The sequence below is a fragment of the Antechinus flavipes genome, chromosome 4 (assembly GCF_016432865.1).
Source record: "Antechinus flavipes isolate AdamAnt ecotype Samford, QLD, Australia chromosome 4, AdamAnt_v2, whole genome shotgun sequence".
Classification (NCBI taxonomy): domain Eukaryota; kingdom Metazoa; phylum Chordata; class Mammalia; order Dasyuromorphia; family Dasyuridae; genus Antechinus; species Antechinus flavipes.
In genome coordinates, this window is record NC_067401.1 from 144,783,082 (window position 1) to 144,794,636 (window position 11,555).

Here is an 11,555-nt window from a genome sequence, read left to right on the forward strand (position 1 = left end):
CATTTTATAAATACTTATTCCATTCTCCCTTCCATTTCCTCAATTCTACCATCATCCTTACTATCCCAGAAATTTCCTGTCCCCACCTCCTTCTGGAAGGCTAGATTTTGAAAGTGGCAGTTTAATAAGTATATCTATAGCCATTTTTAGGGACATCAAGATAAACACACTTTACTTTCTCAGGAACCCTGAACTTCTGTGTATATCAGTTACTGCATAGCAGAGTTATATAGTAGTAAATGGTCACAGTAATTGGAGAAGAAAATGAAAAATGCCAACAAATGGTTAGAAAGAAGACCTAAGATCCTGATCTTGCATCCATGCACAATTAGCAACAGCATATAAACTATCTCCCCTCCTCCTTCCACCATCACCATGGCAACGCAGGCAAGACTGAGGCTGGATACTGGCAACAAAACATCCCTGCCCTCACTTCCACATACCTAGAACCAGAGTTACATCCTGCTCTCTCTCTCTTCCCCCTTCAAACCCATCAGACCTCAGTTCACTATTTGTCTAGTCCCTAGCTCTTCCCGACTCCAAATAACAAGGGAAGAGAATTTTTCCCTCCCTTTTTATAGGGATCATACCCTTAATAACCCTATCTTGCTCCTCAGTTTCTCCTTTCAATAACATGTTCCTCTAACTTCTAGGCACTTTACCCATAGACATCTTTTAATACTGTTTTGCCCAGCCTTACTCCCTTTGTTATTTCTATTACAACTTCCTTGGTGCTATTTCACTGGCCCAAGTTGATCCTTATGTATCTTTAGCATTCTTGGTCACCCTCCTTTTCATTTGCCTCCTCACCATTTTTGACCCTTCTATTACCCTTCCTGTCTTCTATCTCAGCCCCATTTTAACTTCCTCAGATTATTACATTATCCTTTAGTGACAACCCCTCCTCTTTGACGGCTTCTCAATTCTTCACACTTTCCCCCACAGCTGTTTCTGGTGTTTATGCTCTCATTTCTTAGGAGCCCTTGATTTTTAATTTTAACTGGATCTTTATCTGTAATATATATATATATATATATTAGCTAGGAAGGCTCACAGGATGTGATTTGCTCTGGACCCATGCATCTCGCCTTAGAACAATGATTTTGTATAGGCCAATCATACAATCACCCAATGTATAAATGCATAAAATTTCACTGTGATGGACATTATAAAGCAGGGAGTACATTTGTTCTAATTTACTTTAAACTCACTTTGGTATGGACCCTGGATAGACAGACTGGTGTGAGAGTTTTCAAAAAAAAACATGTAACTCTGAATTTGGAAACCTGCCTAGAGGTATGTTTCCCATGATTTAGAAAAGTCTAAGTAAGTTATAGGAAAAGGTGGGCAGGTCTATCTATCAGTCTGTTTTTCTGTCTCTCTTTCTATAATGCATTTGAAGGTCTGTAGCTAAGGAGGGAATTTTATAGCCACAATACTGTCTGGAGTTTGTCTGCTGCTTAGCTCAATAGTTCTGGCCCATTGATTCTTAGTGGGAGGGGAGTAGGTGTTAGAACAAGGAAGGTATGGCAAGAAGGGAACTGACCTGAGATCCAATCAGTTTGTTTTGTGGCTGATTTTTTCTAGAAGAAGACAATAGTGAACATAATATACATCAAAAGAGAAATAAAATTTATTTTGCTTACAAACAACTGTTCAGGAATATAAGTAATGGCAAATTCAGAGAGAACTATGGAGAATGTGGATCAAAGCATAGTATTTTCACCTTTTTGTTGGTTTCTTACTGGTTTTTTCCCCCTTTGGTCTGATTTTCCTTCCACGACATATCAAATGTAGAAATATTTTTAAAAGGATCGCACATATTTAATCTATATTATATTACTTGCTGTCTTGGAGAAGGGGAGGTGAGGGATAGAGGAAGAAAAACTTGGAACACAAAATTTTACAAAAATGAATGTTGAAAACTATCTTTACATGTGTTTAGAAAAATAAAATGGGGGGAGGGAGAATATAATATTTGAAGTCAGAAAATCAAATCTCTGCTATTTCCTACCTGTGTAACCTTAGATGGTTGAATCAATCGTGTGTGTAAATACCACCTCAGTCTATAAAATTCTGAAGTTCTATGAGATTATTTCTTTGTCCCTTCTAGGCAGACATAAAAATAATTAAGATGGACAACTAAGATTTTGCCTCACATCACAAAAAAATTTGTAGACAGTGGTAGTATTTACTCTACTTTAACAATTATAAACAATTATGCTCATTTAGTCAGCAAAAATAATTAATTAGCATACGTGCCCTGTTGCAGCCTGGGATTACACAAGTTTTGTTGACTGCCATGTCATATTGTTCATTTATATTAATCCTGTGGTCTATTAAAACCCCAAGAACTTCTTTTCACATGAATTGATATCCAATCACCTCTCTTTTATCTTGTGCCTTTAAAGTTGTTTTTCTTTAACTTAAGTAAAATTTGATAACTCTCCTTGATTTTATTAATTCATCTCACTCCATTTTTTTCCTTCCAATTCTGATTTTATAAATCTGTGCATTGGATGCTCTTCCCAGGTTCTCATCATATGGAAATTTGACACAAATGCCATTTTTATTTTTGTCATTAATAAAAGTGTCCAACAGTAAAAAAAAAAAAATAGTTAAAATAGGACATTGCCAGATGGAAACATCCTCCCTTTGGCAGTTACAACCTAAATGAGTTCTCCCCGATCTACCCCTACTATTCTCCCCAACCTCCAAGATCATCTCCTCAATAGTGATCTCCTAAGGATGTCCTAAGTTCTTTGTCTTCTTTCCACAGGTCAATATACTGGGGTCTCTCCCCCAATTCCAGTGTAACTTTTCTTTAAAATTTGAGTGAAGGTCTTTTCTGTACCTTATTATAATGAAATGTTTCTGTGTATCAGATTTCACTATATGTTATTTTTAATCCCTCTTGATTCTTTTATTTTATTTATACTTTTCTTTCTACTTTTACATTAAAAATCTCTATGAATCAATAAAAAATAAAAGCAACTTAAAAAATTTTGGTCAACGGCCCCTTTTCTCCTGCTTTTCCCAGATACATTTTGTGAAGCATACCCTATGCACCAAAATCATGATTATAGCTCTTAATCCAGTGACCTTATAAATCTTTCCCAAATATTGAGGCATAGCAAAGGAGCAGATTTCCAAATAGCCTGCTTACAGTTGTCTGTTAAGCTCCTCATCTATTTGCCTTACATTTTTATTCCTATTAACTTCAGCCTGTTTCAAATTTTCCGAACAGGATTACAGTTGCTTACTGTATGCCTTACTCTGCTTGATGTGCCAATTTCATTTTAGAGTTGTGGATGATATTGTCATTTTCTTTGCTATTCTTCCTTGTTCTGCAAAATTCAAATAGAACCCGTGAACATAGAAAGTTGCCCTTGTAACTGATCCCAGCATTGTGAGCCTGTGCAAATGCCCCCAAAGGGACCTGGCCGACAGACAGAATGACTGTCTGCCAACCAGCAGCATCTTTTCTTGCTTAAAATGTTGCTTTCCAGATTGCAGACTCCCTTCCAACTCTAGCAAAGGCTGGAACATATTAAATAAAAGCTGGGCTGAAATTGGGTGGAATTTCTTTGCAACTCAGATCCAGTCGCTTTTTGAGTCTTCACATGCATGGAAGAGGCTGGAAGATGTTTACCAGAAGAGCCTGGGGAGAGCAAGATCTAGTATCTTTTTCATATCATGAGATCCCTGTATAGAAGAAACATATTCTTTTTAAAATAGGCCCTCTAACCCAGGACCCATCACTTATGTATGGTGACTATGGCAACCAGGCAATGGAATGGGATCCTTTCTCACTGGGGAATTCCTTTTATGGCTCATTTCCGAAACCAGCAAGGCCAGTCCTGGAGTCTGCAATCTCCCAGTTGCTTAGCAACCGGTTTCTATGATATAGTTACTAGGAAATGCAGCCAGCAAGGAAGTGTTTGCTATTAGAATCGTGCTTTTCATTCCATCTACTTTGTCTCTTTAGGATGAAATAATTAAGTGTGTGATGGAATAGGTGGAAAGGGCAGTGCTCATCTTTGTGATGCTCTTTAAGATTTCTGATTGGTTCCATGAGATAAAGAGGTCAGGTAGTGAGAGGATGGGAGGTAAGCCACATGCTGTCTGCTAACTGAAAACACTACATTTCTTGAGGGGTGGCGGTATAAAAACAAGAAAAGTGATGTTGAGGTTACTTTCCTCTGCTGGACAGACCACAAAATCTATTGGTCCTCCATGTAGTTGTAAGTAATTGTTGCTTTGTCCTTGTTTAATTCCTGCATGAAAGGAGAGTAAGAAGATTTAGTCGCTTTTTTAAAAAGTTGTTATTGGAGCTCATGTAAATTAGGCATTCTTTCCCCCCCCTCAATAATATTTTATTTTTCTGAACACATGGAAAGATAGTTTTCAACATTCATTCTTGGAAAACTTTGTGTTCCAAGTTTTTCTTCCTTGATCCCTCATCTCCCTCCTCTCCAAGATAGCAAGCAATCTGATACAAGTTAAATATGTGCAATCCTTTTAAACATATTTCTGTATTAGTCATGTTGTGCAAGAAAAATCAGAACAAAAGAAAAAAATCCACGAGACAAACAAACAAAAAGGTGAAAATATTATCCTTTGAGCCTCATTCAGTCTCCCCATTTCTCTCTCTGGATGGGATTGGTCTATTATCAAAGTAGAGCTTACTGTACCCCCCAAAAGGAATAATCATAATGATAATAATGATGATGATGATTACTAGCAATTATATGCTCTTTAAAGTATGCACAGTACTTGTTATATATTATCTCATTTGATCATCACAATAACTCTGTGAAAAAAGGACTCTTATCATCCCCATTTTATACATGAGGAAACGGGTTCAAAGAGGATCAGATAAGTGTCAAAATATCCAAATCAGGATTTGAACTCCGCTCTTTCTAATTCCAAGTCTAGTGCTCTATCCAGCATGCCTCTTAGCATGCCATTTTGCTGTTTGATATAAAAAAATTACAAAAATCTCTGGACAATTCTTGAGAGGGTTTTTTTTGTGTGATAGAATTTAATTTCCAGAAGAAAATATAAGATTCTCTATATTTGGCGATTGATGTATGTATTGGAAGGAAAAAGCTATAATAGTTCAACTCTCCCTAGTTTCCTATTCTATTCTATCTCTGAATTTATTATCATAATACTATTCACACCAAAGAAAGGTATCATATTGTAGGCAAATATGATTGTCCTTCTGTTGTCAGCCTCAAAAGATTGAAGGTGTACCTATCTATAAACAATCTGGATTCCTGTAATCCCCTGTCATGACTGCATCACCTATGAATTTGCCTGAACCGGTTTTGAAGCAATTGGTAGTGGTGCTATTTTCTTTTTCAGGTGTTGTTCCTTGAGAATAAAAGAAGGGGTGCCTTAGAAAAACATTCTCAGACACAAGATTCACTAGATTTGTCCAGAGCCAATTTTCGTCACTAGAAATTGTTAGTTAGCAATCTAACTCAAGCTAGCTTCCTGGTTTTATTTTTTTACTTAAAGGTAAACACAAACTTAGCAGAATCCTTTTCTAGGGGACTTTATTCTCCAGAGAGAACATGAGCAGTATATATTTTCTCTGGAACATTCCTGTATCTATGTAAGCTTATCCCAAGTCTTATTCATACTCACTCAATGAGAAGTCAAAACCCCAAAAGTCTAAGTAGCTACATCTCTTCCTCAGAGTTCTAGGAGCAGTCCTGAGGAACAGTAGGATATCTCTAGATATTCCCTTCATATCAATCACCAATTATATCTCCCCTATATCATGGGTTGATCCAATAATTAGTACTTTAGTGTCATTTATCCATTTATCATTCATCTTGGGCAGCTAAGCAGCACAATGGCTAAAGTGTCAAGTCTGTATTAAGGAAGATTCCTCTTCCTGAGTTAAAATCTGATAGACACTTATTAACTATGTGACCTTGAATTAGTCACTTTATTCTGTCTGCCTCAGTATCAAATGTAAAATGAGATGGAGAAGGAAATGGCAAGCCACTCTGGTATCTTTGCCAAGACAACTCCAAGTAGGATTATGAAGAGTTGAAAATGACTAAACAACAAAATCGACACAATTAGTATGAATTAGCTTTTATAAAGGGATATTCATTGAGACAATATAGCAAGAAAATAGGCATAACCACAACCCCTTCCAAAAATTAGGTATACTTTCCTCTTTATTACCTGAATCCCTGAGCAAAGTAGGTTGAAATTGAAAGCAACTACTATAGGACTTTCATCAGATTGTAGCATTGTGGCTGAACAAATTATATCTTTGTTACAAAGCGGGGTATCTCTCTGTTGTTGTTGCTATTGCTACTGTTGCTATTGGTACAGCTTCTCTCAGTTACCAAGCTGATCCAATGTTGTGCTGGGTTAAGCAGGTCATTTCTCCAGACTAACAATTGCAAGAAAACTTTGTTAAAAATTCTACTATTTGTACTTCTAGTAAGTCATTCTTCTGGTGGACATAGTCATCTCCAAAACTCCTTTCCCAAAGAACAGAAAAGAAAAATAGCTAGCATCTATATATGATTTAAGGTTTGCAAAATACTTTACAAATATTATCTTCTTTTATCCTCACAACAGCCTTGGGAGGTAGAAGCTACAAATGCAAATGGGCAAAGAATAGAAGTGCCATGAATTTATTTAAAGCCATATGTGATCCTGAGGGGAAACGTATATAGTATATGCTGATCTTCTCTCTCCACTTAAAAGCTTAACAGCAGTCCTTGCCTCTGGCAACACCAGGAAAGAGAATGACATGATCTATTAGTATCCTTTGAAAATGCACCAAATTCTTACTCAGTGAGAATGGTATAAAAAGAGCACACTACTCATGTTCATAAAGACTGGGCTCTCACTGGCTAGTTCCTTCTTATAGACTATACATGTCTCAAGAAAGTATATAAATTCATTATTAGGTTACTAAGGAACGGAATTCTAATATACTACAGGTGGAGAATTATACAATTTTGCTCAAAATTGAACTTTCCATGCTTCATTGGGTTAAGACAAGTGGTCAGATTATGATGGCAGCCCCCAAGTGTATCTTATCATCTGATGATTCTTATCATCTGACTTTACTTGCTTGTGTGAGAGAAAAAAAGAGCAATGGTTCAAAGGACCAATGTTTGTAAGCTTGTGGTCCCAGATTTATGATGGTAATAGCTATTCCTATCATTGGTGATTTATGTTGGGAGTGGCCCTTTTTTCTGAGAGATGAACTTATTTATATCTCTTAACAGCTAGCATTTTAATTTTCATCCTGTATCACATTTTAAGGTAAGGGGACAGGATGTTTCATGGAAAAAAAATCACTGGATTTGGAATCTCTGATATTTATCACATATGTGACCTCAGGCAAACTACTTGCCTCTTTAGTCTCAGTTTAGTATTTGTATTCTCAGTATTTAGTCTAGTGCCTGTCACCTACTGGGTTTGTAATAAAGCTTGGGCAGCTAGGTGGCCAAGTAGACAGAATGCTGGATTCAGAGTTAAGAAGATTTATTTTTCCTAGTTCAAATCCAGTCTCAGATACTCATTATTTGTGTGACTTTGGGCAGGTCACTTAACTGTGTTTGCCTCAGTTTCTTCATCTATAAAATTATCACTCCAGTAAATTTTCAAGAAAAATCCAAATGATATCACAAAGTGTTGGATGGGGCCCAACAGAAATGACTCATTATCAACAACAAAATAAATGCTTGTTCATAAACTGGTTTCTTCCATGGCAAAATGAGGAGTTTGAACCAGATTATGTCTTAGATTCCTTCCAGTTCTAAATGTTGTGAACTCGATACAGTTCCTAGCTATTGAGTAAATTAGTGCTTTTGTCAGGGCACACAGCTGTTTTGCCTTTCATCTGAATGAGGTAGGACTAAGCTAGCATAGTTACAGTCATATTATGACACTGCCTTAGGCAGATTTTTTTTTCCATGAAGTGAATCATCATTAGTCTAGCCTTTCCCCCATCCGTTCCTTCTGCATTGTTTTTCTGACCTCCCTCTATGAAGCATCCATCTTCCTTTACTCCCCTGCTTTGGACCTCTGGGCAGCCAAACTAGGCTCAATACTATCTAGTGGGTTGTTTGATTTATTCTTTGGACTACAGTGGGGACACTATAATCATACCACACCCAAGTTTATTGACTCTTCTCCCACCTGTGAATCACCTGCTAATCCCTATCATATGCCACCCCCTCCAAGTTGCCCCCTTTCCAAGGTGAGTACACACAGTTTTGTTTCATTCTCTAACAAAAAGCAAACATATTTGCTCAAGGCTTCTAGTCCTAACAATGGCAGGCCTCAATCAGGGAAGCTACTGGGTAGGGTGGACCAGGATTCTTCCCTGAAGTAACAGCTAAGCCAAACTACCTAGCACCTCCCCACCCACCTGGGGACTCTGGAGGTGTTGCAGGAAGCAAATTAATTTATCCAGAAGTAGGTTGTGGGCAGCAAAACACCAACTGTGAATCAACCAGATGGTTCATAGAGTAGACAGAGGGCCTCTTTGGGGTTTCTTGTGCAAATAAAGCTTTGTATAGAGATGTAAGCAGGCTGCAATACATTGCAAAGGAGGAATGAATAAGCAGAACTGGAATAAATAATTAATCAAAGAAAGGTATACTCAGTACAGATGGGTTGGTCACATGGCAAGGGTGAGTAGTAATGGATGAATATCTACTGGTATCTTCCTGATGTCAAGAGAACTTGAAGAATCATTCTCCTCCTTATTAGGTGGGTCCCCTGCAACCAACTTTGGGAAAACTTGAGCAAGATTTGTGCTGGATGGGCAAATGCAGGTGGGTTAGAAAGGAATATCTGTATTAGTGAAATAAGTCATTCATCTGAGTATTGAGAATAGACTTTCACTTTGGGAAGAACCATAGTCCAAATTGCAATAGCTTTTCTGGTGTCAAACCTGATAGGATAAGATAGTTTCTGGTCCCTCCTCTTTCCTCACAAGAGAACTGCTCCCTAATTTATAATATTGAGCACTTTTTCCAGGACCTCAAGGAAAATGTTAAATTCCCCTCTGTCAACTGAATCAGGTTTTGGATTTGCCAGCTGAAGCATGGGCAAAGGACCATCTTTAAGTATGAAAGTCCCATTAGGAGCCAAGATTTAACTTAGAATACATGCTCCTTGACCCATCAAGGGATCATGATATTTAGAACTAGAAAGAGTCATACAGTTACAGAGTCATACAGTCTAACCCAGGTCATAGAATATATGTTGTAAGTATAGTGATAGAGGATTGAACTTGGAGTCAGGAAGAGCTGAGTTCAGATCTCACCATTGGCTGTGGGATATTGGAAAAATCCTCAGTTTTTCTGAGCTTCAATTTTCTCATCTGTTAAATGGAAGGTTTGGACTGGATGAATACTAAGATCTCTTCCAGATCTAAATCAATGATCCTATAAACCCATTCAATATATAGTGAAAAAACTAAGATCAAGTGAGAAATGACTTAATTGATTATGATAGTAAATAGTTGAACTGTGACTTAAACCTAATTTCTCTGATTCTAATTCTAGTGTTCCTTCCATCATAGCACACTTTTTTCAGTTTTTAACAGGTTTATCCTATTTATTCTCTGAGTTGCTGTAGTTCCTTAATCTGTCAGTCATTTTTAAAATGCTCACTACCTGCCAAGTATGATTAAGTGTTAAGGACAGGAAGAAAAACCAAAGTCTCTGAACTCTAAGAGCTCATATTTCAATGCAAATAATTATAATAAATATAAAACATAAATTACACATAATATAATATAAAATAGTAACATGCAAATAATTATATATATAGACATATGTACATACATATACACATGCAGCATATATGTGTGTGCATATATACATATATAACATATTGACATATACAGTATATATATCATCTTGGAAGATACCAGCAGTGACAATGAGAGAATGGAGAAAAGGAGATTGTTGTTGTTTGTCCTTCATTCTCAAAGAGGACCAATGACATCAGGAGGGTGACATCTTTACTTGCAAGTGAATTGGATTTGAGTGAGGGAGGGATGTGCAAAGTTATCAGCTTCACGGTCTCTTCTAGTCATCAGAGGCCAGTGACAAGACAGATGTCAGGATGACTGTTGATGGCCCTGGATACAGTGGGAAACATTTTTAATCTAAAGTCTTTCCCATGTCTCAGTTTGTCAAAGGAAATGAGAAAGGATTCTAGACAAAGTAGGATTAAGTTAAGTTTTGAAGGAAATCACAAGACAGAAATGATGAGGGAGAGTTTTCCAGGCATGAGGAGTCAGCCAATGCAAAGACATGGAATTGGTAGATGGGGAGGGTCTGTAATTCTCTAAGGCTGTCAGCCAAGAACATAATACTCGACAGAAGGATATACATTCTGCATTGGAAACACTGTAGTTAGAGTATCTCTGTTATATGGGTGTCTGAGAATTACCAAAGGAGAGAACTAAATTTGTAGATAAGTAGACACTATTTATTCAATTGTTCTTCCAAAGGACGAGATCACCAGAATAACCTACCCAGCTGCACAGACAAGGATCTTTGATAAAAAACCTTTCTCCTCTAGTCTCTAATGCTACTGACTTTTTCTAATCCCCACTTTCTAACCCTCTGTCCCAATCTGTTACTGACCCTTGAGTTAACACTTCCTAATATCAGGATGTTTCAGATCCCAGACCTACTAGACTCTGAGGCCTCTGGGAAACTTATTGACTTGATTCTCACTGAACAAGGGCTCTTGTAATAATAATTGATTTGACTGATGGCTTTTATTTCAATTGTACCCTCCAGTTGAAACTCTTGAAGATCTGAGTGTTTGAGGTACTTTTAACCCCTTAAACTATCTTTTTTTTTTTCTTCTCTGGTATTCTTAGCCCTCCCTGGCTAGTTTTGCATTTTCTTTACCTTGCTTGGGGCCGTACAAATGTCACATTTACATCAACACACTGCTGGAAGCAATGGGAGAGGGAAGAACATGCAGCAGCATCCAGCCCCAAAGCCTAATTAGACCTGGGTGATTGGTGCTTTCCTCCAGGATACCAAATTGATAGGGCTTACAAAGAACTTAAAAACTTTTCAACAAAATCAACATCATATTTAGTTACCAAGAATTAGTTAAAATAGGAAGATACTAAAGGGTTCATTTCCTTCCCTGGCATTCTGTTTCTCCTCCCTGAGGAAATAAGCAAAGGGCTCTATGTCCTATGCTTGTTCAGTTGCAAATGACCTTTCTTGACCCCATTTGGGGTTTTGTTGCAAAGATACTGGAGTAATTTGCTATTTCCTTTTCCAGCTCATTTTACAAATGGGGAAACTGAGGTAAAGTTAAATGACTTGTCCAACTAATATGTGTTTGAGATCAGATTTGAACTCAGAAAGAGGAATCTTCCCGACTCCAGACCTAGTATTTTATCTATTATGCCACCTAGTTGCTGCAGACAATTTCTTGCAGCCCATATTTAGCTACAGCTTTTTTAATAATAACAAAATTTAAAGGCATATTCAGCACTGTCAAGGAAGATATACTACCAT